Source organism: Sphaerodactylus townsendi, linkage group LG05, assembly GCF_021028975.2.
Source record: "Sphaerodactylus townsendi isolate TG3544 linkage group LG05, MPM_Stown_v2.3, whole genome shotgun sequence".
Lineage (NCBI taxonomy): Eukaryota > Metazoa > Chordata > Lepidosauria > Squamata > Sphaerodactylidae > Sphaerodactylus > Sphaerodactylus townsendi.
In genome coordinates, this window is record NC_059429.1 from 87,273,768 (window position 1) to 87,300,009 (window position 26,242).

Genomic DNA, 26,242 nt, shown 5'->3' on the forward strand with positions numbered 1-26,242 from the left:
CCATGTGCAATAGATTTGTGAATTCTGCACAGCATAATCATTAATGTAATTGTAAGCCCAGACCCACAGTGACATCCGCAGTTGGGTTTGCCTTCACCATTACCATCCTTAGTTTTCAGGATACAAAGTACTTTGTAATGTTTCCTGTCGGCTCAAAGCAGCAGCAGAAGTAGACCCAGCCTTTCAGGATGCTCTGTCCGGGGTCTTTTAGCGCTGCTTTTTCTCTCAGACATTTCATCTCCTGCAGTACTGGCTGTAATTAAATCTAGGCTGTGAGTTAGGAAATGCAATACCAGATGATACAACCAGTGGGGAATTCACCTAGATCTGCAGGAACAGCACAAAAGAACCCTGATGAGTAATGGACTCCAATACAGAGAATGACAACAATGAGCTACTAAAGATTTTTAAGCTCCTTAAAAGTGGGGAGAGCGCCTTAAAAGTGGCCTCACGCAAACAAATACTTGAGCAAGGAAAGCATCTCCTTTTGATTAGTGCCCTAAACAATCAACTAGTGGACTATCTGGAATAAGACCACCTACGCAATAAGAGTCAAGTGAATGAAACTTCTGCCTCGCACCCCCACCACACGCAAACGCTATGGGGTTGATATTATTGGGGTATTTGGAAGCAGTGTATTACTCAGAGATCTGAAGCAGAAGGAGACGGGAACCTACAACTCTCTTGGAGACAATAAATACTAAGATAAAGAGCTGTGGCTATTAGTGCTGTTACTGAAACATTAATCTACTGCCTTCTGCAGGACACCCAGAGGTTGAATCTTTTGAAAACACATTGGTGCACGTATGCAGGATAAATTCCAGGAACATCTGGATTATGGCCTGAACAGTCGAGAAGAGGACATAAATGGCTGATGGGTTGTTTTTTACCTGTTATATGGTCTGATTCATTATTTGATTTTTATGCTGTTTTGAAATTGTTGTTTTGCTCCTGCTTTAAAGACGCTTTACAGAATTTTGCTGGTTTTAATGATATGGCCCTGGACTGAAAATATCCATGTATGGAATGGATTTGGCTGTAGAGGACAACTTTCCCATCTTTTCTTTCCTGTTGCAGCTCAAATTGTACCCTATCGTGCTGCATCTAGTGGGGAGTCAAAAATCTGCAGTGGAGGTAAAACCAGTAACATCTATTTTTATTGTTGTTTCAATAGGATGGATTCTACAAGGATTCCAGGGGCCAGATCTTCCCTACCCTCACTAGCTTCCCATATGCCTACATTTTCACCTCCCCCCCCCCAGGATTAACGTAGTAGATGGCATAAAATTAAATGTAATATAGCATGAAGGGTTGCAGTGGGGAGGGATAATCAAGTAAAATCAACCTCCTTCCCTGTTCTGCTAATGAGGGCAGTTAATGGAGGAAGCACTGGTGAAAGAGCAGCCAATTTTGCTTGATTCCCTGTCCTTACTGCTGCCTTTGACACCATATGACATTTTGTCCTAATAGGTTTCCCAGGGGATTTCCAGAAGAACAAGAAGGTAGGAAATATACTCTTCCTTTGCATTCACAGGTCATAGAGTTCAACCCACTGTGTTTCATGGTTTTGGATTTAACACATTTTTATGAGCTTCTACTTGAATGAAGGATAGGACAGAAATATTGAAATGAAATAAACAACTCCTTAAAAGCCAATAGGTAAAGCAACTAATTACATAGCAGAACAGATAATCAGAAAATCAGAATAAGCAAAACAACAGCTCCAAATCCCCTTCTTTAATCTGACAATGAATAATATAAAAGCTTAAGTTTTCACTCCCTTTCTGAAAAGAGGGAAAAGGCCATGCCCACTAAGCCTCCTATGGAAGGGCGTATCAAGGAACAGGGGCCATCACAGAACTGTGTTGATCATACCTTAAGATTCAGAGACTGTAGGAAGGCACCTGTTGCAATTAAGTCACTGAAGCTAAGCTAAAAATCAGCTGTGCTCTGAATGTGCAGAAAGCTTGAAATGTGATTGTATATCAGTCTTCTTTCTAACGAGTTCAGGAACCTGGTAACACCATATTGTGGTTGTCTTTCCTGTAGTTGTTGGTTTATTAAAACACTTCTATTCCACTCCTGCCATCAGCACACAAGATGCCACTGAAAGAAAAGCATTCTCATTACTGCATTTGCCTGGTCTTCAGATAACAAAGTGGGACCTAATAAAACACCCCCACTCTTCACAGTTGGGCTGTTTCTGCACAACACAATCATACCGAGTTACAATCCGGGTCTATTTTATCCCGGTTTCTCCCTTCGTATGGATGCCCGTTTCTGTGAAGGAACTGAGTGAAAACTAGGAGGAAATACTCCAGTTTGTTTCACATGAGCTGGCGTCTTTTGTATTTACACCATACCTCTAATGGGGACATGGGGTATCCCATGTCCCCAGGTGCACACTGTTTCATCATGTGGAGGAGGGGCGCTGGACACCAGCCTGTTGCCTGTGCCTGGCTCTCCCATGGTGTGGTGACCTGGCTGGCGCGCTGTGGCTCCCCCCCCCCCCTTGTGATGGGTGCAGCTAGCTAGTTGAGTTGTTCGCCGCAGCTGCAGGCCGGCTCCCGCCTCCCCAGGGAGGGCAGGAGCTGGCCTACCGCTGCGGCACCCACCCAAGCTGCCTGTCACCAAACCCCGCCCCTGGCCTCCCTGCAAGCTGGCTCCTGCTCTCCCCAGGGCCTGGGGAGGACAGGAGCCGGCCTGCAGTGAGACTGGGGTGGGGATTGGCAGGAGCTGGCCTGAAAGGAGGCCAGCGGGGCTCGGCGGCAACCGTCCAAGCCGCACCCAAGCCCCACACTCTCTGGCCTCCCTGCTGGTTCCTGTAAGTGGGGCATGGGGAACACAGGGAGCTGGGGGGGCATGGGGAGCCAGTCGTGCCCCTGGGCACCATTTAAACCTGGTATGCCACTGACCGCAAGCATATCCACACATGCACAAACATCCCCAGGATAGGTGACAAGAAAAGGATAGGTGACAAGAGACCCCCTCCCCCTAATCCATATGACACATGTACGGCTGCCCTTTTAGCTAAACTGCACATCAGGGGATTTGATTTCTGCAACTTCACATATAGTTTGGACCTTCCTTTCTTCCCTTGGTAAGAAATTACAATACAGCAAAAATTCAGTACACTGGCAGTGCAATGCTTCCCATGTCCCTCTTCAAAGAAGAGTTGCCTTAGATGCAGTGCAAAGCAAAGTAGGCAAAGATCAACTGATTTGAGAAATTCAGAGTTTTCCTGGCTTACACACACACACACTCAACATATACTAAAACTGGGCTGGCTTTCAGATTCCCTAGATGAAGCTTTTACTCATAAAGATGTCTAGTTCATTCTACATCTGGAGTCCGAAAGGTGCAGCTGAGTTCAGACGGGAATACAGAAGTCCATCATTCATTGGAAGGGAAAGCACACAGATGGATGGATGTTATTTCCAGATGCCCAAAAGAGAAACCCAAAGAAGGGCTAAGCTTTCAGATCCCCACTTGCAGGAAATCCTTAGTCCATTTGATTTGCACATAGAGAGTGAGAGGAAATGCGAAGTTGTAAATGATGCTTCTGTGTTTTGGCTACAACTGTACAATTTAGGGGGCTGTACAAATTGGTGGTAAAAGAGAGACTTAAGGAAAGGCTGTCTTAAAGTGGGGAAAAGTGGGGGTGCGAATCAGAGCCCCAAATCAGTGTTCACAAGAGTTTGGCCGAGGACTTCATTGGTGTCAGTATGCATATTGTACTTGCCTTGTATTAGTGCCTGCACAGGAACAAGAGTTATCTGCCAGGGATTTCGTGGCTATAATTTCACCTGTTGCATTAAGAGCACATCACACCCCTCTCTCTCTTTCACTCTGTGATGTATATACGTGCAAGTGATCCCTTAAAAGCTACTGTCTGTTCTCACCCTCAGGCAATATAGCCTCATTTTGGTCCTGTTCTGTGTATGTTGGTCACAGTCTTTCAGTGTGTGTCGTGTTCTCTTTCAGTAAATGTTCTCTTTCAGTTAAAAGAAATAAAAAAGACCTGTTTTGAAGCTGCTAAAGTCTCCTGTGTGCTGGCTATTGAGCAGGACTGAAGAGGAATCTGATAGTTTACCCCTAGTCACCACACCTCAGAGGATACTACATACTCTCTTTCAGACACAAATACAAAGAGAGGAGGGGTGATGAGACCTTTTCATCATATCAAGCTAAACAGGAGCAGTTTCAGGGAGACAAAGGAAACATAACCATGGGGTTTCATTTCATATGCAACTTTCATTCTCACATCATACAGGATTAGAACAGTTTTTCTGAACTTAATTTTGAGTGTCTAATAGAGAAAAAAGACATGTGGAGCCATTTCCACAGTGGTGTTTGGTAATTTATCTTATATTGCAATCACCAAGTCAACTCTCCAAATCAGAGCTTATGGGATGCCTAAGTATATCAGGTTTCTTACTTAACAAACCTCACAAAAATCCCAGGTTGCATCCGGGCAGAAATAACCGGAGAGGAAATAAAATTATATATATAAAGTAAGGTAGTGTGTAAAAACTCTGCCTCCTGGACGATGACATGAGATATATCATCACCACTTAATGTGCATTACTCCTACTCACCTTACTGTGCAATCCTAAGCATGCATACTCAGAATAGGGTGGTTAGTTCCCAGTGGGGTTGGGGCTTTCCTTACCCACTGTTTCCAGGGGGTAATGGCTGTCAAACCTATGGTGTGACAGCACTTCTGGGGAAATCCCAGTAGTGACAACACACCTCTCTTGGAATCACCATAAACTGTATGATAAAATCAAAAAGTTTCTGGCAATTCCTAGAGAGAACTAGTGTCATTTCATGGTTTTCCGAGATATTATGTCACATCATAACTAACATGTCCCCCATGTCTCTATCCCCATCAGTCTTCCAATGGTTGCCAGGCCAGGTCATAATTCAGAAGTAAATCCAACTGAGTTTAATGGAACTCATTCCCTAGTAAGTGTGCTTAGTCACTTAACTGGTTGTTGTGGGCTTTCTGGGCTTTGTGGCCATGTGGCACACTTCTCTCACTGATACACCTCTGAAGATGCCAGCCACAGATGCAGGCGAAACGCTAGTAACAAGATCTACCAGACCACAGCCACACAGCCTGGAAAGCCCACAACCAGTTGAGTCCGGCCATGAAAGCCTTTGACAATACATTAGTCACTTAACTTCGTACTGGGATTCACTTAGGAATTCTGATATACTAATTTCCGTATATATTCCCCTTCACTATCATAAATGTGCATGGACCAATCTTCACATTAAAACTTACTCCTAAAATATCAAATTTCAATATTCATAATTTAGTGTACATCAGCAGATCAAGATCTTCTTCTCAAACAAAACAGTGCCGTGACAGCCATATCTGTCAGGTGTGTTTGCACTGATGCCATTTCCAAATTCAATATATACTTGCAAAAGGAATTAGAATGGCAGGTTTCCCAGTTCAGAAAGACTGTGTAATGTGCACAATCTATCTAGTGTTCTGGCTTATGTTAGAACAGATATTGCATTACGGTTATTAATACAGTGTTATGTTAAAAGGCAGGGAACTCTGGATAAATGAAGGAGAAAAACAGACTGATTTAATTAGCTAGCTTTGGTAATTACAGCTGGAAGCTTGTACAGGCCTTTGCAAAGTTGTAGATGGTAGTCTTCACCAATAAATGCAGGCTTTGATTGATTATTCTGGTTTGAAGAGTATCAATTGCTCAAATTGTGTGATTTATTTAAAGATGTTGAACTGAAACAGCAGCATGGTGCACACACTGTGTTGTTTCTTCCTGAGGCAAACCTACAGTTTTTAAAGAATCCTAATGCCATGACACTCCAGGAAAAGGGGGGAGGGGGTTACTGCTAGTGCTTGTACTATGGCAGAATTATGTTGACACTATTTTCATGAAAGACATCACAGTAATATTTTGACCTCTGGTAGCTTTACCTGCATATAACCTGGCATTCAGTTTGCCATTTGCCTAATTCTGCAGACTGCTCATTGCTGCAGATGATGAGACTTACTTCGCTCAATAAACACACAACAACGACAGGCTGGAAAGGAATGGGCCGCAGCCCGTTTATTAATAATCAATAACATAACAACATGAACTATATACATGAGAGCTGGGCGGCAAGCGGGTCGCACATCACATCCCAATCTCCATTGGGAAACTGGCAGGAAGGGAAGCCCCAGAGATAACACTCCTGCTTGCTTCCACCCTTCCCGCCCATGCTGAGGAGACGGGCACTGGCTAAGCCCCAAGGCCGCCTAAGGCCGCCTAAGTCCGCCTCTCGTGCTTGCTGGGGTGTCGGGCACCGGCTAAGCCCTCGGCTGCCTATCGGCCCGACCCAACCCCACTCCCTGGGGTGTCGGGCAGCGGCCCGGCCCGGCCTGCCGGCCTGCCAGCCTGCCCGCCCCACCCCCCGGCCCTTCCGCAGGGCACAAGCCTGGGAGCCCCAGCCGGAAGGCTCGTTCTCTCCCCAGATGTGTGACACCGTTGCAAACCCGCCAGGACTGCGACAGTAAGGACCCAAACCCCGCCAACCCCTTAACAATAGGGAGGGTGGGTGGGCCACGCCTTGCTGGGTCTCGCCGCCGGGAAGGGCGCGGACTGGGAGAGGCGTCTTAATATACCCTGGCTCCTCCCGCCTTTACGGCTGGGAGCCAATCATTGCACCCGGTTCTGCAGCATGCCACCAGGCCATGCAAGCCCCTTATTTCGCTGCGTTGCTCACCCCAGCAGCAATGGCTGCCCCCGGTTATTCGGGTGCATCTAATTTCTTCATGTGTGATTTTAGCCTCCAAGACGGTGCACTGAGTATTGAGCTGGTGGTCTCTGTGGCACTTGCTTTTAGGATTGAAAAACCAAAAGCAACAGTTCCGTAATGTTTCAATTAGGGCCAACTAACATTTCACCAAACAGCACTTTTTAATGTTGCAGTAGTCTTAATAAAAGGTGTGATGGATCTAAGGAGTAGGCAGAGGCAGGAAAGCCTGGATGTAAAGTGTTAATCCCTCACAGAGTCTGCATGTGTGAGTGACAGGCTGGGAGTGGATGGAGTTAAGGAGGACTCAAAGTTCCTGACAGGATTAGAAGTTCAACTCTAAGAATTAGAGAGAACAGACGTGTTCAGTGTCTATGAAAGACCTGTAGTGTTGCCAGGAAGAGAGTTTTTGGGGAAGAGGGACCCTACTCGAGCCAAGGAAGGGAATTTAGTTCCAGGAAGAGAAGAATTTCTAGTTCAGGTTCTAAGAGCAGAGCTTGTTCATCTTCTGGACAGAGTGAGTAGAACTGAGGAAACTGACAGTGAAAAAGTTTGTGTCAGAGAGGAACCATTCTCTAGTCAGAAGGGGAATTTACATTGCATGTAGAAGAATTCTCATTCCTAGTTCCTCAGTAGGATTTACTTTGAATGCTGTGAAGTGATCCTCAAGTTTGAGACAATCTATATTTCCAAGTATTAACAACTCTCTAACAAACTGACATCTTTGTGCTGAACTTTGAAAACATCTTCATACTTATATTCTTATTATCAGTGTTCTCTCCTATCCTATTCCCCTGAGTTGTTAAATAAAAATCTACTATTTATTTGCCAAACTTTGAAAAAGCTGTATTGTCGAAGGCTTTCACGGTCAGAATCACTGGGGGTTTTTAATGCTTTTTTGTGCACCACCTTGAGGACTCTGATCAGTTACGCAGATTCGAAGCCTGCAACCTCATGTTTTCCAGATAAAATTCATGGATTCGAAGAATCCCACCAGCCCCTGTCAGCATGGCCAATTGGCCATGATGGCAGGGGCTGATGGGCTTTGTAGTCCATGAACATCTGGAGAGCCGCAGGTTGCAGACCCCTGATCTAAACATTTTCAATAAATAAATAGTACCATGATTTGTGAGGGAACTTAGTTTGGACCATTCTTAACATACAACTACCTAAAATGGGTCCAATATCCAGTTAAAACATTTGCATTGAATTTATAGTTGACTACTGTTTTGGAAAGGCAATGCATGTATAACTGTAATTTTAAATACTAACAAGTTAAAGGTTGTGACATGGAGACAGGCAGTGGTAAACTACTTCTGAAAGTCTTTTGCTATAAAAATCTCACTAGGGTTCACCATAAGTCAGATGTGATTTGACAGGAAAAAGGATAATGAGAAAAATTAATGGTTCCACGTATGTCTCCAAGATGGAACTGGAGTATGTGTTTGAAAGAGAGATAAGATCTTGGGTTTATAGTTCCGCATAAGCACATTTGCACTTTTTAATACCTTTTGACTTCCATAGATTTAAATTGATACAAATGAGGACCTGCAATATCCATGGGGAGCATCCTTCCCTTCCATCACTGCCTCCGCTAGGCATAGCTTCCTCACTGGCAGTTGGAGGGGGCAAGGACTGCTGTGCCTCCACCCATAATGCCTTAGTTGCTGGTCCAGTGAGAAAGTGAGGACTCCCGTCACCTGATTTGTTTGTTGCTAGCTCAGTGGTGTGGTGGTGGTAAGGACTCTGGTGCCTCCCTGCCCAACTCCTGACTGCTAGTTCAGTGAGTGGGCTTGCTGGATCAGCAAGAGGCAGTGAAAACTCCAGTGCTCCCATTGCCAGCTTGGGGAGGCATCAAAGGCTTTCCCCCCCCATTGCCATGGGCAAGCTCCACCAAGGTTTCTCTCCTTTTCCTGATGATAATGGCTAGCTGCCCAGTTCACCAAGCCCCCTCAATGCTGGCAAGCCCTATATGGCTCCAGCATCCACTGAGACTTCCTGCTGCCACCTGCTGCCACCTGCTTCCTGCTGACACAAGAGAAAAAGATAGGTGTGTTGTTTGTGCTTGCACAGATAATGCTTTTTAATTTCAGGGGGAAATTAAATCCCAATGTATTTTATTTAAGTATTGCCACAGAAAGAAATACATCTTTCCGTAACATGCTATTAGATACATAGATAACTCTGCTTAGGATTGCATTGTTAATAGTCTATGAATAGTAGAGGGAATTAGGACCTGCTTGAATTTTTGTTTAATTGACCTCCATCCCATGGTGTAGAATAAACTGCAGTACAACAGTCACAGCTGCGCTCGTGATCAGAGTTTGATCTTGATGGAAGTCAGTTTCAGGTAGCTGACTCAAGGATGACTCAGCATTCCATCCTTCCAAGGTCAGTAAAATGAGTACCCAGCTTGTGGGGGGCGGGGGGAGGGGAGAATGGGGAAGGCAATGGCAAACCACTCCCTAAACAAAGTCAGCCTAGCAAACTTTGTGATGTGACATCACCCCATGGGGTGACATACCTTTAACCTGAACTGAATCAATTTTTTTAATTGTATGTTTTGAGGTTTAACAGTTTCAGCTCCCTGAAGACTGATCCAGCCTAATATAATAATTCCTGAAGAAATTTCCAGCTGAATAGTAAATTGTGATCCTAGGTCGTTTACCCACTTACCTGCTGCTGCGCGCTACTCTCCCCAAGTAGTGCGGGGTCCCCCGGCACTCCCCACTACAGGGGCGGCGACAACGCAGCCACCCCGACGCTGCTGCTGTCGCGCCCCCTCAGCGCGCGTCATTCCTGGCGCTCCTCAAAACGGCACCTTTTGATGCTAGCTCAGTGGTGTGGTGGTGGTAAGGCTCTGCGCAGGGTCGTGGGGAAGCCCGGGAGCGCGCCAGAAATGACGCACGCTGGGAGTAGTGCGCAGCAAAGGGTGGTCGAGGTAAGTGGGGAAACAACCCTAAACTCTCTGTGCACACATACTATATTCATCCTGTTTAGTCTTCGGCAGGAAACAGCTGATTAAATCAAAGAGAAGAAGAATGCCAACAGAATCATTGTATTCTGTCTTCTATGAAATCTTCTGAGGACACTCAACCTTCTGTTTGACATTCCACCAATACTGGATGAAGACTAATTAGCTAAGTCTCTGGATCTACTTGGATTAAAATGATACTAGATAGGTCTCATTGACTACATTTCATTTGATTTGAGCTGCCTGTACACTCCCTCCTTTCCATATCTTCTCCACTGTTGCTATTTTATACTCACATGGCAATTCCTCATGGGAATAGAAAGCCTCTGCATTTTCCTGTGTGGGCATGCTGAGAGAGTGGAGAAGAGGAAAAGCTGTTATCTATTCCCTGTCATCATTTCACAGCTGCTTTGGCAGATAAGGAAAATGACAAGGATTCTGGCTTCATCATGGTTACATGGAGAAGACTGGGGATCCTTTAATCATTATATCAGTTTTGACCAAAGACATGCTTTGAAGGTATGTTGTGGCAAAAATGCTGAAGCTAAGCACATTAGAATCTGGTCATTGCCTGAAAGGGAGAGACTTCCTGGGAATCCTACGTATGGCAACCAGTATTATTAACATGATTTGAGAGAGGGGTCTTCTCACACACGTATTTTCTTGGTTATATCGATCAGCAGCCCCGCCCATTGCTAGAACATTGGTACAGGGGTTGGAATTCAAACTGTATGAAAGAACAGGTTGCTTTCCTTTTTTAAACCCCTTCCTGTGTTAGAAACTCTTATTTTTTATCTTAGATAAAAAAGAAAAAGAAAAAAATAAAGACTTTTGTCATGATGATTCAATAAAACATATCTTGCGTTATGAAACAAATACAGAAAATATGGGTCAAATCTTAATCTGTAAAGAGGGTTACAAGGATGCTGCTCTGATTGACAGGAAAAAGGCTATATAAAAGCATCTGTCTATACACCCGGGGGTAAACATCTGTTGCCACCTGATGAAGATGATGTAAGTTCACTGATTTCTAAAGACCTTGGAAGTGGAAGAAGCATGAGGAAAGCAAAATATAGTTGTGTTCTAGTAACTGATCTTGAAAAGTATAGCTTCTCTGAAATTTCACTTTCTCTTAGAGATATTCAAACACCCCTCAGTTTGACTCATGTCCTGTTCACCAATTGCAAACAGGGAACTGACTTTTAAATGATCAGCTGTTTGACAAACATTTCACTGCTTTTTAGCAGGTTGCTTCACTGTATCTAATAACTAGCAGGACATCCGTGCTTCGCTACGCATACTTCATCACAGGCTCTCTATGAATTTCAGGGTGACATTTAACATACTTTTTTACAGCCTGTTTGTGAACTCTGAGGTGACATGCAGCATATTTCCTCACAGCCTGTCTGTGGATGGATGGGTTTGTTTTCACATTATTTTGCAGCAGTTTCCTGTAGTTGTCTTTTTCTAGTGCAATTTGTTAGTGCTCTCTTTCAACTGGTGGGCTCCAAAAGACATCATGTGGAAGCAGCCGTTGTATTTTCGGGATGCAGAAAGGAAGTGTTCTGCCATTGGATGGTGATGGGTGAGAAGGCTGTGAAGAGGTTCAGGGTAGGGTTGAAGGGCAGGGAGCTGGACTGTACCACCATTGCAGCACATTCCTGGGGACTCATCCCGCCACTTCAGAGCACCACACCAAGCACAGGGTGATTACTTGTCTCCACAGTAAGCAATCTGATGTCCATATGCAAAACCCAACAAATGTTTAGTAGTCCAAGGTGATAGTGTGGTTTGTAATCTATTTTGATAGTATTTGGCTGTAGTGGTGTTGTTAACATGAGGGTGGGTGGAGGAGTACTTTTTCACAGCCTGTCTGTTAACTTCGGGGTGACATTCAGCATAATTTTTTGCAGCCTATTTGTGAACTTTGGTGTGGCATACAGCATATTTCCTCACAGCCTGTCTGGACTGATGGGTTTGTTTTCAAATAGGTTCACATGCGTTGTGGAGGGCAGTGGTAGAGTGCAGTTAGTGAAGGACATGAAGCTGGTGGTGTTGAACTGTCACCCTTAGAATGTTCGTGCAGCATGTCTGTGGACTGAGCAGTTGGTTTGCCATTAGAATGTTCGCGCAGATGACCAGAGATGAGCAGTGAAAACAGTAAATAGGTAATAAACCGAGTGGAAGTGCATATTTTGGGAAATCCTTTCTTAGTGAGCACCTGGGGTACGTAAGGAACAGGTGTGCCAAATTTCATGTGTGTGGCTTCAGTGGTTTTTGAGTTCTGTTGATGAGTCAGTGAGTCAGTCAGTGGTATTTTGCGTTTATAGATATAGATAATGTGTTGTCCCAATCAATGGATATCTAAATCTGTGGATCAAGGCCACAGTGACAATAAACAGGTTTTCCTGCAAACTTAGAGAACTCCCCAAATTTGCAGAAGAAGCTGAAATCTTAAAAAATGCATTGGGGAGTTAAATTCCCCCCAAAATAAACGAGCATTGTCTGCATGTGTACAGATAACACATTTACTTTGTTTCTGCAAAACTGGTGGCAGTGGACTAGGATTTTTTTCAACTGGGTATAGCTCTGGACCCAGTCAGGACAGCAGAGGAGCTGTTTTGAGTCCAGCCATGAACCAAACTGCACCAAGCTTGGGGGGTGCCATCATGGCAGTCTCTAGATGATACCCTAAAATTTTGGTGCTGATACGTCCAAAAATGCACCCCCTGCAGGAACATCCCAGAAATTTGCCCAAGAATCTTTGTTCTTTGGGAGTCCATAACTTTGGACTTCCTGAACCAAACCCCACTAAACTTGGGGGAATAGCATAAGGACACTCCTAATGATAGCTGAAATTTTGGTGCTGCTAGCCTAAAAACTGCACCCCCTACAGGCCAAAAATGGAAAACCACAAAAAATACCCAAAAACGAACTCTGCATTTTGATGCCCCCCACAAGGTGGTGCCCTGGGCAGGTGCCCACCTTGCCCAATGGGCATTACACCCCTGGTTGTATGACTTGGAAGGTTCAATTCCAGATATCCATGAGTTCCTTCTTAGACAAATCAACCTGGGAACTTTCCTTTCTAAATGGAAGTGTAACAGTCACTGCGATAATAGTCACATATCTGCTATCTGTACTATCAACTATTAATATTTTTCAACATCAGCTACATAGTCTAGTATAGATACTGATTCAGGTTTCTTTCGCACAGGAATGATGCCACTGCTGGGAATGCAAAGCCATTTGCAGTTGGAAAAAGCCTCAGCACAAGCCAAATCCCCATTCCTTCCTTACTTGCCTGCCCTTCCAATCTCCAACAGGCCTTTTGCCAAGATTTTTGTAACCAGTAGTTTGTATGTATCACTATAGTGTTTTAATATATAGTGTTTTAACATTATTTTCAAGCAAAATAATGAAAAGTCCACCAGTAGTGGAGGGGAATGGGGGGACGGAGTGGGATTAGAAATGGCACAGGATGTAGCATCCAGTATAACTGGGAGCTGTGGAACTCTGCACTTTCCCCTCCATATCTTCCCCAAACCCACCGGGGATATCATGTTTCTCAGAAAATCTACCAAACCAGGCTTAGAATAACTGCATCAGAGCTAGGGGGGAAAAAACAGAAGGGGGACAACTAAGTGACCATGTTGTGCGGAAGCCCCCAGAAGAACTGCAGCAACTGGGGAGGCAGGGGGGAACAAGAGGTCTATGTGGAAGCCACCATAAATACAGCCATCAAACACAGAAAAATCTAGAAAATACTTGAACAGTCTGGGTGCATGTAGAGACATTCCTCATCCATTTTAACTACCAATGACAAGTTTTAATGAGTGAGGCTAAGGACTTAGAGCACGGGTGTTTTTTTTTTACTTGTGGAGACTATTTTTGTTTTGGTTTATTAGAAAAAAATACAATGCAAAAGGCAATATTAAAAACTGCCATTCCTCTGACAATCATGTTGGCTTTTGGTTATTAAATAGTAAGTTATCTTACGCTCCTGCCAGTTTCTCAAAATAGCTCTGATACTGATGACTTGATAACTTTCTGATTTATTTAAATGTAGACATTTAATTAAAAGAAAGAGGATCAAACAAGTAAAAATCTTATTATGCCACAGTCCTAGAAATGGCAAATAGCACGATCTGTCAGCTATAAAGCTGTATGACAATTACACCAAAGAAATGAAAGCAGACCTAAGTCATACCTGCTAAACCTTATCGAAAGCCTCATGGCTCTTTCATCAGTTGTAAAGATCCAGGTGCTAATAAGGCTGGACGCATCTTAATGAAAGGAGGGAGAGGGAATGATGAGGCTAGTGCAAATTACTTTTAGGCTTAAGGAACAGGTCATCTCATTAAAAAAAGAAAAGCTCATTAGAAAAGGAGCTTGCATTGTTTTCATCACACTTGTGCACATTTGTTCACTATGAACTAATTCAGCTTCCCCCCCCCCCCATGGGTTTAATGTAACTCCACCAAATGGCTCTGGGGTAGTCCCTACACTAGGCAGCCCTTGGTAACTGTTCTGGGCACCAAACAAACTGGCCACTCCCAAGCCCTTCAACTGGCCATGGCAATGGGGAGCTGCACTGACCCTCAGTGGATGGCCAGCTATGGGGAACCAGCTCCTCACTCAGGGTAGGTTCTATCCACCCTGCAGAAGCTAATGCCTAAGGAGGAAAAAAGTGCCCAAGGAGAAACTAAAGGCAGGCAACACGTCCCTGCCTCCCTCTGCCTCTCTGTGATATGGGAGGAGGTGAGGAGGTAAGAAGAACAGTGTTTCCTCCCCTGCCCCCACCAATGGGAGGTGAGGAGCATAGGCATTGCCTTCCTGTCTCCCCATGGGGGGAGCATATTGGGCACCCTTACCTGGAGCACTGAATATCATTGGCCAAGCTCTGAATGGCACTCAAAGGAAAAGGAACAAACACACAAACAATCCTGGATGAGGGGGAATTTCAACACAACAGATTTATACAGAGGCAGATGGACAAATTCCTTGGGAATGTTGTCACTTTGGTTCTGCACAAGCACCAAAAAATACCAGGAGTACTGGGAAAGGAAAGTTATGCTCCATGTTGGATATCTATACCAGGAATCCCTAAATCAGAGGTGTCCAATTCCAGCGCTTTAGATGTTTGTGGGCTATAATTCCCATCCGCCCCTGCCAATTGGCCACGCCAGCAGGGGCTGATGGGAATTGTAGTCCATTAACATCTGGAGCATGAGATGCTTCAGAATTCATCCAAAGGCATCATTTTTGTCTGCAGGGAACATCCATTCAGAAACAACTGCTTGTCTTGTAAGAGAATGCTTGGCTTGCAATCTTTCAGCATTTTGTGATTAACACTAGTATGTTGTGACCGAGTCCCCATGACAACCAATTGGTCATGGTGCCCACTCCCCATTCTGAAAATTCAAACGGTGCTCACAGGTGCAATAAAACTGGGTTCTCTAAACTATATAATACAAGCATATCTGCTCCATACTAGTATAGCTAACATAGCTTCCTTCCTCCAAATAATCTTAGTGTGGTAAAGTGTTGCAAAGGATGTGTAATGCAGGAGGTCTGAATCAGCCAATCAGAGCAGGTATAACTATATTGGTGATGTACGTCATAAGGCCTCAGGCCTTCATCGTGGAACAGCCCAGAAACAGGAACAATAGTTCCCCAACAATGTACAAAAAAGGCCACTAGGTGGCAACAACTGAACACACACTATACTCCTCCCCCTTTAACTTACAACTAAGTACAATTGCTTCCTTCCAATATTTTAATAAATACGAACCAAAAAAAATTACACAAGATCTTTTTCACTATATTAATAACAAGGACTATATTCAACCCAAACTCCCATAATGACAAGGCCAATCTTTCTCGAGGTTTGGGAACTCTCTTGGAATGATAAAGCAGGATTTTAGTTCCTATGCTTTTGCCAGGTACCTTTGGAAAAGGTCACTGTCTGTAGTAATTTTAGTTTGTAGGAACCTGATTTTGTGGGAATCAGCTGATGTTGTTTCTGTCCCCTCCACTGTGTCAAATGGACATTGCTGTGGTTCCTTACTGAATGGCACCTCCATCTCTAACTGTGACCCCTCTGCAGTGAGGTCTTCTACAAAATGCAGCTGCACATTGTTAAGATGTTCCCGAATATGCCTTTGCGACGGATTACAGTAAAAATGGTTAATTTAAAAAGGTGCAATTCAGTCAGAACAGGAGCACAATGAGTTAACCAGAGCTCCACTTGATTGGCCAGCTGAGATGCAGTAGCCAGGAGCCACAGAGAGGGTGTGCTCACCTGATAGAAGCAGATAGTGTCTGAGAGAGAACAGATCGAGCCTGTCACAAAGAAGAGTCAGAACCAGATCATGTCAGTACACAGATCCAGTCAGTCTGAGATCGTGTCTAGAGACAGAGAGAGACAGAGAAAGAACGGCAGTCATCCAGAGTTCTCTAAGAGATCTCACAGACTGAGAGGAAAAGATCCTTATTTTCATCAGAGGCTAGGTAGCCAGGTGTTGGTGAAAGACAAGAGGGAAACTTATTTCACGGGGACTCTCCTAAGACCACACAGAGGGCTTGGCTAAGGTCTCAGTAGGAGACCGCACCTATATATTGGGACTGGAGAGTTCCTGAGGGTGTGTTAGCTTAACTGGCAGAGTTAAGTGTGAAATCCTGAGGAGCAAAGGGTGGGTGTTTTAGGAAAATGTCCAGGACCATGTAGGAAGGTTCTCCTTAAAAGAGATCACTGAGTGTGTATATGAAGCTGTAACTTGGAACTGAAACAGCAGCTTATTTGTAACATTCAAGTATAAATCTGCCTAAGAACAATGCTTAATAACCTCTTTGCACCATCAAATTGAGAAGAAAAAGCCTGTAAATAAATTCTAATTTGTTTTACTGTTAAAAAGCCTCTCAGAGTTCCATTTTCCTTCTAAAAACGTGGCAGTGTATGTTTCCTGACAGGATTTTTGCCTGAAGAGCTTGTGTGTGCGTGACTGGGGCGTGCTTGGGCTATCAGTAGCTATCAGCTGGGCCGGAGTCAACACTCCTTCCTGCTAGGCCTCTGACTCTGTGAGAGGGTGGAGAGCAGCCTTCCATCTGATAATACCACTATCCAAAAGAGTGGCCCTGCTTTGCTATAAGATATAGCAGCCAACAAGAACTATTGCCTGAGTCCCAAATCTAACACCTTAGAAATCACTTTTGAGTCATCATAGGACTTTTTTTACTGCCTAGTGCTGTAATACTTTAGTAACTTCATCCAGTTATACACAATCCAGATGAGTTTGTAACGTCTGGCCCATTAGTAGTTCCACTGGTGATTGTCCTGTTGTGGTCTGTGGTGTGATCAGGTACTGAAAAAGGAATTGAGCCAATTTGGTCACTGAGCTACTACTAGTCATCTGCTTCAGTCTTTCTTTCAAAAGATGTACTGCCCTCTTCGCTAAAGTATTGGAAGCATTGTATGGCGCCATTTGTATTTGCCTAATTATTTTTTAATGAATTCTTGGAAAATTGTGGCCCATTGTCACTTACTAAGATCTCAGGCAACCCAGAAGTAGAAAATATAAGTTGGAGTTTATCAATAGAGGCTTCAACTGTAGAGGCACCACAGGTCAAGTTCTGTGTGACCATCATGAGCTAGAAGAATTAATATCTTTAGCAATTGTTTTGTTTCTGCAAAAGCTGTTATGAGCTGTTTGATTTCTTTTTGCAAAAGCTTGTGTAATGGGGTCAACGCTGATGCCAAATCAGGTAAGAACTTAGTAGACCCAGAAAGGACTTCAGTCTTGATGTTGACTGTTGTGATAGTGCCGTTGTAATGCCATTTACCTTCTCCTATACAGGATATAGGCCTGCTGCATCAATCTTGTGTCCCAAGTACAATGTTTTAGGGGCCTGAAAAACACACTTTTTCTTCTTGAGGTGCACACTTGTCAATAAATGTCAGGTAAAAATGCAGTCTAGATTTTGCAAATGCTCGGTCTCAGTTTCTTCCATGATCAGGATATCATCAAGATGGTATACACATGGTATACCCTGATGCAGGTTGTCTATTGCCCTTTGAAAAATCCCAGGAGCCACTGATACCCCAAAAAGTAGTAGATTATAATAGAACAGTGCTTTAGGAGGTTTTTTGTTTTTGTTTTTTGTCAAATAAGATTTGGAACCATTCTCTAGAGGAATGTGGAGGTATGTGTTACTAATGACAATGAAATTTTCTCCCCATAGCTAGAGTAGCATACAGGTCCTCAGTCTTGGGAATGGGGTAGGTATCCTGCTAGGTGACATGATTCACTGTAACTTTATAGTGTCCACATATCCTGATTCTGCTTTTACACTGCTTTTACACTGGGACAATGGAAGCGGCCCAGTCAAAAAACTGCAGGTTCAACAATTCCTTGAGCATGCGATTAATCCAATTCTGATTTGTTCTGCAACATGTAGCATAGGGAATGGACCGTGGCTTAAAATAATTGGTATGATATTTGGCTCCATGCAAATTTTAGCAGGCACACCAGGCCTTTCTCTGAACAGTTTTGGGTTTTTCTTACGAACAGCCTTTATGCTGAATGAGTGGACATAGCTGACATTTGCCCAGTCCACTTTTAACATTCTAATCCAATCCCAGCCCATCAGACTTGGACCCTTTCCTTAAACAACTATGAATGGCAAACATGACTTCTGATCTGCATATTTCACTTCTACGTTCATAGTACCTCTCACTGGAATGTTTTGCCCTGTATATGTATGCAGCACCATTTTTGTTGCTCCAAACTTGAGGCCTGCCTTCTTTGGCCACAAGCAGTGGGCAGAAGTGCCTTTTAAAGTGATGAAACAACCACTGGGAGGGTGTGTGTGGAAATTTCAGCACTTGAAAGGGCGTGAGGAGGGGAAAACAAGAGTGCCTCATTCCACCACACTCTTGCAGTGTTTCTAAATCAGCTCATTAGGCTTTAAAATGACAACAGTGTCTATGAGTCTGATCTGAGGATGCTATCGCATTTGGTTTGGTCCTCAGTTGTAGTGAATTTACTGAAAGGACTTCAATGGGGTGTAATGCCATAGAGTAGGGGTGTCAAATGCAGCCTGGGGGGTAGATCCAGCCCTCAGCTGCCTGTGGACTTGTCAGGCCAGATTGGGAGCAAGGGTTCTTTTTTTTTTTTGCCTCAGCTGGCTCATGGGTCAGATAAGCCCTCTATAGGGGTTCTGATCTGGGCTGGCAAGCCAACTACAAGGCCGTTAGCGGCAGCAGCAACCCCCCTTCCCCTGGTGCTGATCTGGGCTGGCAGGCCTTCTGGGGCCTCACCAGCCAAGGCGGCCACCCCTCCCCACAGCCTGACCAAGTCACATTTATGTCAAATCCAGCCCTCGTAACAAATGAGTTCAACACCCTGCCATAGATTCCACACTCCAAAGTGACCATTTTCTCCAGGTGAGCTGATATCCAGCCACCACCTAGAGGTTGGCAACCCTAGTTCCACATTTGTATTTTCCTAAATTCAAACCATACAACCAGGAAAAGCAACACCAGCAGAGGATAAACCTTGCTGCTGTTCTTGCTAATCATTTGTTGTCGCTACTAAAGATTCCTAAAACAACAGATCGAAGAATAGGGGGAAAGGGGAATAGTCTTGCTGTCTTTCAGATTTCTTTAAAACGCATTGCATGAAAGTTGTATACTGGGGGTACAGGCTATGCTATGACCATGAGACCTGCATGAACAAAAGCCATGGTGGGATGGTGGCTGCAGTAAGGAAGGGAAATGAATGAGATTGAACAAAAAAGCTGCTTGGATCTAACCCTTAACCTTTGCCTCCTCAATATATGCATATTATAGAAATTGGTATATCTTATCTAAACTACTGTTTTCAAAGGGACTTTGTGAGCTTTGATCAGTTTTAAAATTTTGTAGCTTTAGATAACTTACCATAATCATGAAAAATATTCAAATCTTGCTGAGAGTCTCTCACCCCGTGACTGAAACTTGCCCCGTCTGAGATGGTGCTCCTGGAATATCCCATGGACAAAGTAGATGCATTTAGGAATTTAGATATAGGTCCTCAGATAAACTAACTTCAATGGAATTGCACACTGGAAGGCAGCAGGCAGCAGAAACAGAGACCTTCCAACTTTTCATAGAAATATGCTTGTATTCCAGCTCAGATTCTGACTGGTCAAACTAATTTGTGAAACAACAATACTTATAATGTTTAAAATGTTATAGGCAGCCCAATCCAGATGGGGTGGGGCGGGGGAGTTTCGCAGCCGCCAGGCACAGCACTGTCTCACCACCTCCAAAGAGGTTCCCAGCAGTAAACAATGCTAAAAAAGAGAGAAAAACTTATCGGTAGAGCTGGAAGCCCCCTATTGCATCTGCCTTTCAGGTGTAACTTGCCAGAAGCAAAAAAGGGTGTTCCCAAGCTGAAAACCCTCAGGAAGCTCACTAAAACCAGCTCCACCCCAGGAATGCCCCCATCGGCATCAGTAAGGACTCCTGTACCATAGGAGCACTGGCGCAGCTGCAGCATTTGTGACTGGATGCCACAGAACTTCACAGCTCCCCAGCGCTAGCATATGTGGCTCAGGCACCAGTGCAGATGCCACTTACATCATGAAGAGGGGCATCTATGCCAGCAAAGGGGTTGCACCAGTTTCACAGCTCTTTCACCCCTCCCCTTCTGGATTACAAGCACTACCCATGTTTTATCACAGCACGATTCAAAAACTACCCCAGAATGAGGCTATCCAGGGATTTCAATCGGAGATAAAAACAAAAATGATAATGAAGTAATAAAAACAAATATGGCTTTTTGGAAATGATTTTGAGAATTCTAACTACTACATTATATTTTGTATTGCTGCTGGTCGTTCAGACTTTTCCCCCCCTTTCCACAGGAATCTTACAAAATCTTTTTGTTCCTTTTATTTCTGCAGCAGAAAAATGTCTTTGGCATCCATAAACTATCTTTTAAATGTTACAATTTAGAACAGTCTGTTTTGCACTGTGCCTAGGTTGTACCAGCCTGTGCTACCTAATTGTTTTTAGAGTACTGACAACCTTGTCTTCTAAGGAAAAGAAAATATGTTTTAACCAGTCTGTATTAAAGTACCAAATATCTCACTTCACACCAAACTTACAAAACCCCTTTATGGCTACTCTTTTTACCACTAGCCAATTCTCTTTCCTTATCAGAGAGCTGCCTGCAAGTTGTGGCAAGCAACCCACCATTTCTCCTTAAGGGAAAGAAGAAAATTGCGAACTCTGCCCAGCAGAACTGTAGATTCCTGTGTCTCTTCAGCTAGTGTGCTTTTAATAGCCAATTTCTATCATTCTGTTCAGAGTGAAACAATCAGTGATTCCAAGAAATCTATGGAAAGCAAGATTTGCCACATCTGTCTTCTTTTTGGGAAAAGTGGTCTGGAAATATAAGGCAAAGCCATATGAACAGGGAGATTGCCACCTCAACGTTCCTTTCCTTCTCAGAATCACTCAGGCTGGGATATACTATTAATTCATTTCCTCATGGGAGGGTGGGGATTGTTTTTCCCCCAAACAGTGCTACTTATACAAACGCAGATTCTGAATTTCCCTTCTTTCTCTTTCCTTCCCCTCCTGCTCTTTATCTCACTCTCCTTCTTTCCTTTCTTGTCCTTCTTAGGTGTCCTTCTGAAGAAAAAAATGTGTCATCAGCCATCATGTTGAGTGTCTTTTAAAAATCATTGTTATTTAAATCAATGAAAACACTTCCCTCTCTTTGCACTAGATTGGATTGGTGTCTCTTTACTCAGCAATTGAAAACGTTTGGGTGTATGTTTACATATACACTTCCAAGAATATGATTTCAAATAATGGCCAAATGATGGAAGAGACTCCCTTCCAAAGGTCATCAATCTTTCATGTGTGTATGCCTGTTGATTCTTTCTTTCTTTCTTTCTTTCTTTCTTTCTTTCTTTCTTTCTTTCTTTCTTTCTTTCTTTCTTTCTTTCTCTTTCTTTCTTTCTTTCTCTTTCTTTCTTTCCTTCCTTCTGTCTCATTGATTTTAAGTTTGCTGAATAATGTCAATATGATAATCTGAGATTTTCGAAGTTATTAATGCTGAAGATCACATTCACCTAATCAATACTTATTTTTAAACAGCAATAAATCTACAGCTCTTCATCTTTCAAGCCACGCTTCTGAAATGAGATGCAGCATATTTCCTTTTTGCCTGCAGTCAAGAAGGGACATTTGACTATAGCAGATTAAAGAACTTTTTATCTGATCACTCCAATGTATGGGCAGGCATAAGTGTTACATGTGATTGCATTCTGCATAGGAAAGCACAAAGACTTTTATTCATACTCACAGATGGCAGATGACAACAACACAAGCCAGAAGCCTGATTTGGCAGATTCCATATATACACCTCAACCTGAAATAAACCCCATTCATTTCAAAATAGCTTCCAGCTAAGTAAAGTGTTGGAGCGATAGACATAAGGTGATAGACACAGCAACTGCATCTGCATTGTATATGATGCACATCTATATCTATTTACCCATGACAGCAGAAATTTAAATGATGCATATTTATAAATGCACACACGAATGTATATAGTCAATTTATAGCATGCATATAAGGACAAAAATAGAATGCAAAACCATACAGAGTTGGTAGTTTATTAACAAAGGGCTACAATTCATTTAACAAGCACACATACATAGCTATTCAGTTTAGTGGCCAAGACAGCTGGACAGCAGTAAATATGTGTCATATAAGGCATATATGTATATAAAGAGAGAAAGAGAGAGATTCCCCCATGTGCCCCCATATATACTTAAATCAAAGCTAAATGGATTCAAAGGGCTAAAGTCAAAGACTTGTATTCTTCTATTGCCTACTCTGAACAAGGTGTGTGGTATGTTTAGAATCCTATCCCTGTACAGTTACTTGTCTTCACATTCACTGGTGGGCACTGCATCTAAGATAAAGAACATAAATCTCTCCTTGTTCATCTAAGACACACATCTTTATGCGAACATTCTGCTTTCAGATACAAGGAAACATTTGATTCCAACACAGTGATATAAATGATAAGCCCTGATTGTCATTCAGGTATTCTGACACTCGATTCTTTTCTTCCAAATAGGAACAACGAATACATACACATGAGAATATTCATTGACATCTTAAATTGTACACAGCACACCCACACATTCATTCACCAAATGTCACTCACGCTTTCTTTCCCCAGACAAGACTTTAAACAAAGAAAGAGAACACTGCCTTACTTTTTCTTTTTGTCTCCTTTCTATGATTTCTCCCCTGCTGCCTTAATTTCAGGACTTCAGCGGGACTGAAATTCTTGGACAAAGATTACACAAAAGCAACTCAACAAATCGCTGAGTACGAGAACACGGATTCACTCAGGAAATAGTGCTAGCACAGAAAGACAAGGGGACAAAAGCCCATCAATAAGAGCAGTGCTGAATAGGTATCTTCCTAATTGTAAAGGAATTCTGTGTGAGTGTGTGTGGTAGCAGGAGAGGGGGGAGGGAGGCGGGCAGAAGAGTGCATACTAAGAGGCCTCCCTCCTACATTGGCTAGGGAAAGGAGCTTGCAACCTGAAAGTGAGGTTATTGAATACATTATCCCCCCATCCTGTTCTCTCTTCTCATTGGCCACAGCACAGGGAAGACTTCTACATCAATGGTGTTACGATGAGAGCTTTACATTCAGTGCACAGTCCCATTCTGTTACCTTCTGCTAGGGCAGGCGCATGGATTTGGGCATTATTACCCAGCAAGAAAGCTCAATTAAGAACCTAATTAATTCTAAAGTGAAAAATGCCAAATTAATTTGCACTCTCACCCAGGTGCATACATCAAATGTACACACACACACACACACACACACACACACACACACACACACACACACACACACACAAAAGGTATTTTTTCTGTGTCTGCCTCTCTGCAACCAGGTTTTAAAAGCAGAACATCGTTTTAAAAAACTATTCCCCCTGCCATTCAGCTTGCAAAACAGCAGGAAATGACAAGTTATAATTTTGCTTCTAAAAAGAGGCATTTCTGTTATTAAATATAGTTTACCCATCCATTGTTCACCACTATCACTCCTCCCTGCAGTTTTTCTGCAGTCTCTTTGAGAGCTGTTTCTGAAATAGCCATTAGTATTCCCAGACTGGGTTCTTAAAAGGAATCTCAAGAGTGCCTAGATACAGGGAAGCATTATTGGAGGATTGGTCAGTCATCCACTTAACTTTCTGGAGCTGCTCAGCTAAATCAGTAAAGAGAAGCTCAGAAGCCTACCTAGGTTCTAGTTCATAGATCCAGCTTGGAATTGTTCCAGCCCCCCCCCACCCCACAATTTCATACCTTGGCTCCCTTGGAAGCGCTCCAGGTAGACTGCTGCATTAGCGTCCTACAACAGGCAGGTGCAACACTGGAACGTAGGGCAGCATCAGACTTGGCAGTGACAGGAAACATGTACTCTTGCTCTTTATTTTTGACGCTGTTCTGATTTGGGCTTCTTTTTTATTGTTAATTGGCTTATTGACTTTAATTTGCATGGTCACCAAGTAGTGCTAGACACAACTTTTGTTTTTAGATGATAAACAGACACTAAAAATAACCAAGCTGTTCAGTATTGGCACTTTCACCAAGTGAACACTCATTAAGAAACTATTTGCAATTTGAATCAGCCTCCATGGAAACAATTGGGCAGATGTACTGAAAGGCTGAGGAGTTTGCTTTGCATTTGACTAGCAACATCTGCAAAACTGGAGGGGGCAACTGTTCAGTTCAGTGATATGACAAATCCCACATCACTCTGGCAGTCTCCAGACCCTGAGAAGCCCATTTGGCAAAGGCTTGCAGAGGACTGCAGGAGGATGTGGGAGATGGGGAAACTCCACTCACGGTTGATTGGACCCAAGCTGCTTGAATTTCTTATTAGCATGCATCTTTGCAGCATTGATAAAAGTAACACATAAAACCTAATAGATCCTAATAGATGTGTTTAGGTTGACCAGGCGTGCAGGCATCCTAGAATAATGGGGTCACATTGGGGCTTGCTAGCAGTGTTCCTGAGAGCAATTCTGTCTTTCTGCAATCATTCTGTTACGAAACAGAATTGGCTATTCCCATTAATGGCTGTTATCGTATTCCTGCTTGGCCAGACCTAAGTCCATCTAGCTCAGCATTTTAGCTTGGGCCAAAAGAACCATGAGTGAAACAGAATTGGGGGGATGGATATTCATAATTTCTTTCTTCTCATTGCAGCTGTAGGCACTTTTCCAAAGCCACTCTTGAATAGCCATGCTGTGAACTTTGCAGCAAGCAGGGTATGTAGGCAAACATACTGGATTTGACATTGGGCACAATCATGAACAGAACCTTGGATCTCCCTACTTTGATCAACAGCTGAACAGTTTTGCAGCTGCTCAGTATCTGTAGCGTTGCTGGTTCATTTCCTTGCACTTTGCAAGGCAGTTTAACATCTGTGCGGTCGGTGGAACTGATTCTACCACAAAATCATGGATGGTTGAGCCAGGCAATTAAAAGACATGAGAGGTGGGTTGATGAATTCCATAATGCTGTGTGAACATGTATATGCAGAAAATGACCTCAATGACAATACGGACTTAAGCAAATACCAAACATTTAGACTTTTAAAAAATCACAGTGGGTTTTACAGTAACCACTGACTGCCCAATTAAATTGCTCTTTCGCTATACAATTGGCTGCTGAGTTGCAAGCAGTGATGATAGGTCTGTGCCAGGGAGGTGGGGTAGGGTGGAAAGAAGGATTCCTAATGGACTATGAGATATTACACATGCATGAGATACTGTGGACTGCACTCTGATGGTCTGCACTGTTTGAGTGTGAAAGGGAACCCAGTGAACAGTCAAGCTGCTCATGGGCAGCCAAACTCAGAAAAAAATGGCTCTTTGCTTGCAACCAGTGAGTGCAAGATGCGCAAAACCACTGGTGATTTCAAGTATCTCTGCCCTTGAGGTTTGAGACTAGAAAGGATACTGTGGGATATGTTATAGAGGGCTGTAATAAGAAGGAGGAATCTGTGGGAAGCCTTGCAAACCTCACAAAAATGGGCCCAGGAAAAGGACCTCTTCTGATGCTCTTTTTCCACTGTAGTCCCTTGCACCTAGCCCATTGTAGCCCCTTGTAGCCCATACAGCCTATGCAGTTCCTTATTTCTCCCTCCGTAGGCCCTTAGAAATGACTTTTCAGGGTGCAGTTGTTAGGAGGAATAAACAAAGAGCTGCTCTTCAAATAGTGCTTTGATTACAGTTCTCTGGACATAATCCTCTGCTTCTGACTTTTCCTGTGAAATAACTTTGAAAAGCATACAAGCAGGATGTGGGGGGTGCTGTTCCCAGCATTAGGCATGCAGAACTGTACTGCCAGAAAACGTGGAGATCCCCTTTATTTCCATGGCTAAAAGAAGTGGTT

General features: G+C 43.4%; 1 protein-coding gene across 2 annotated transcripts in view; it reads right to left on the minus strand.

Moving 5' to 3' along the window:
- The window catches only part of BLACAT1 (BLACAT1 overlapping LEMD1 locus), a 109,782-nt gene that overhangs the window by 44,449 nt on the left and 39,091 nt on the right, over positions 1–26,242 (minus strand). Inside the window, exon 1 of one of the 2 annotated variants that reach the window (XM_048499067.1) lies at positions 23,039–23,339. The exons of the other annotated variant lie outside the window; for it this stretch is intronic. The gene's annotated coding sequence lies outside the window, so the exon portion shown is untranslated. Of the gene's footprint in view, positions 1–23,038; positions 23,340–26,242 lie in introns of those variants that run through there. 2 annotated transcript variants of the gene reach the window in all.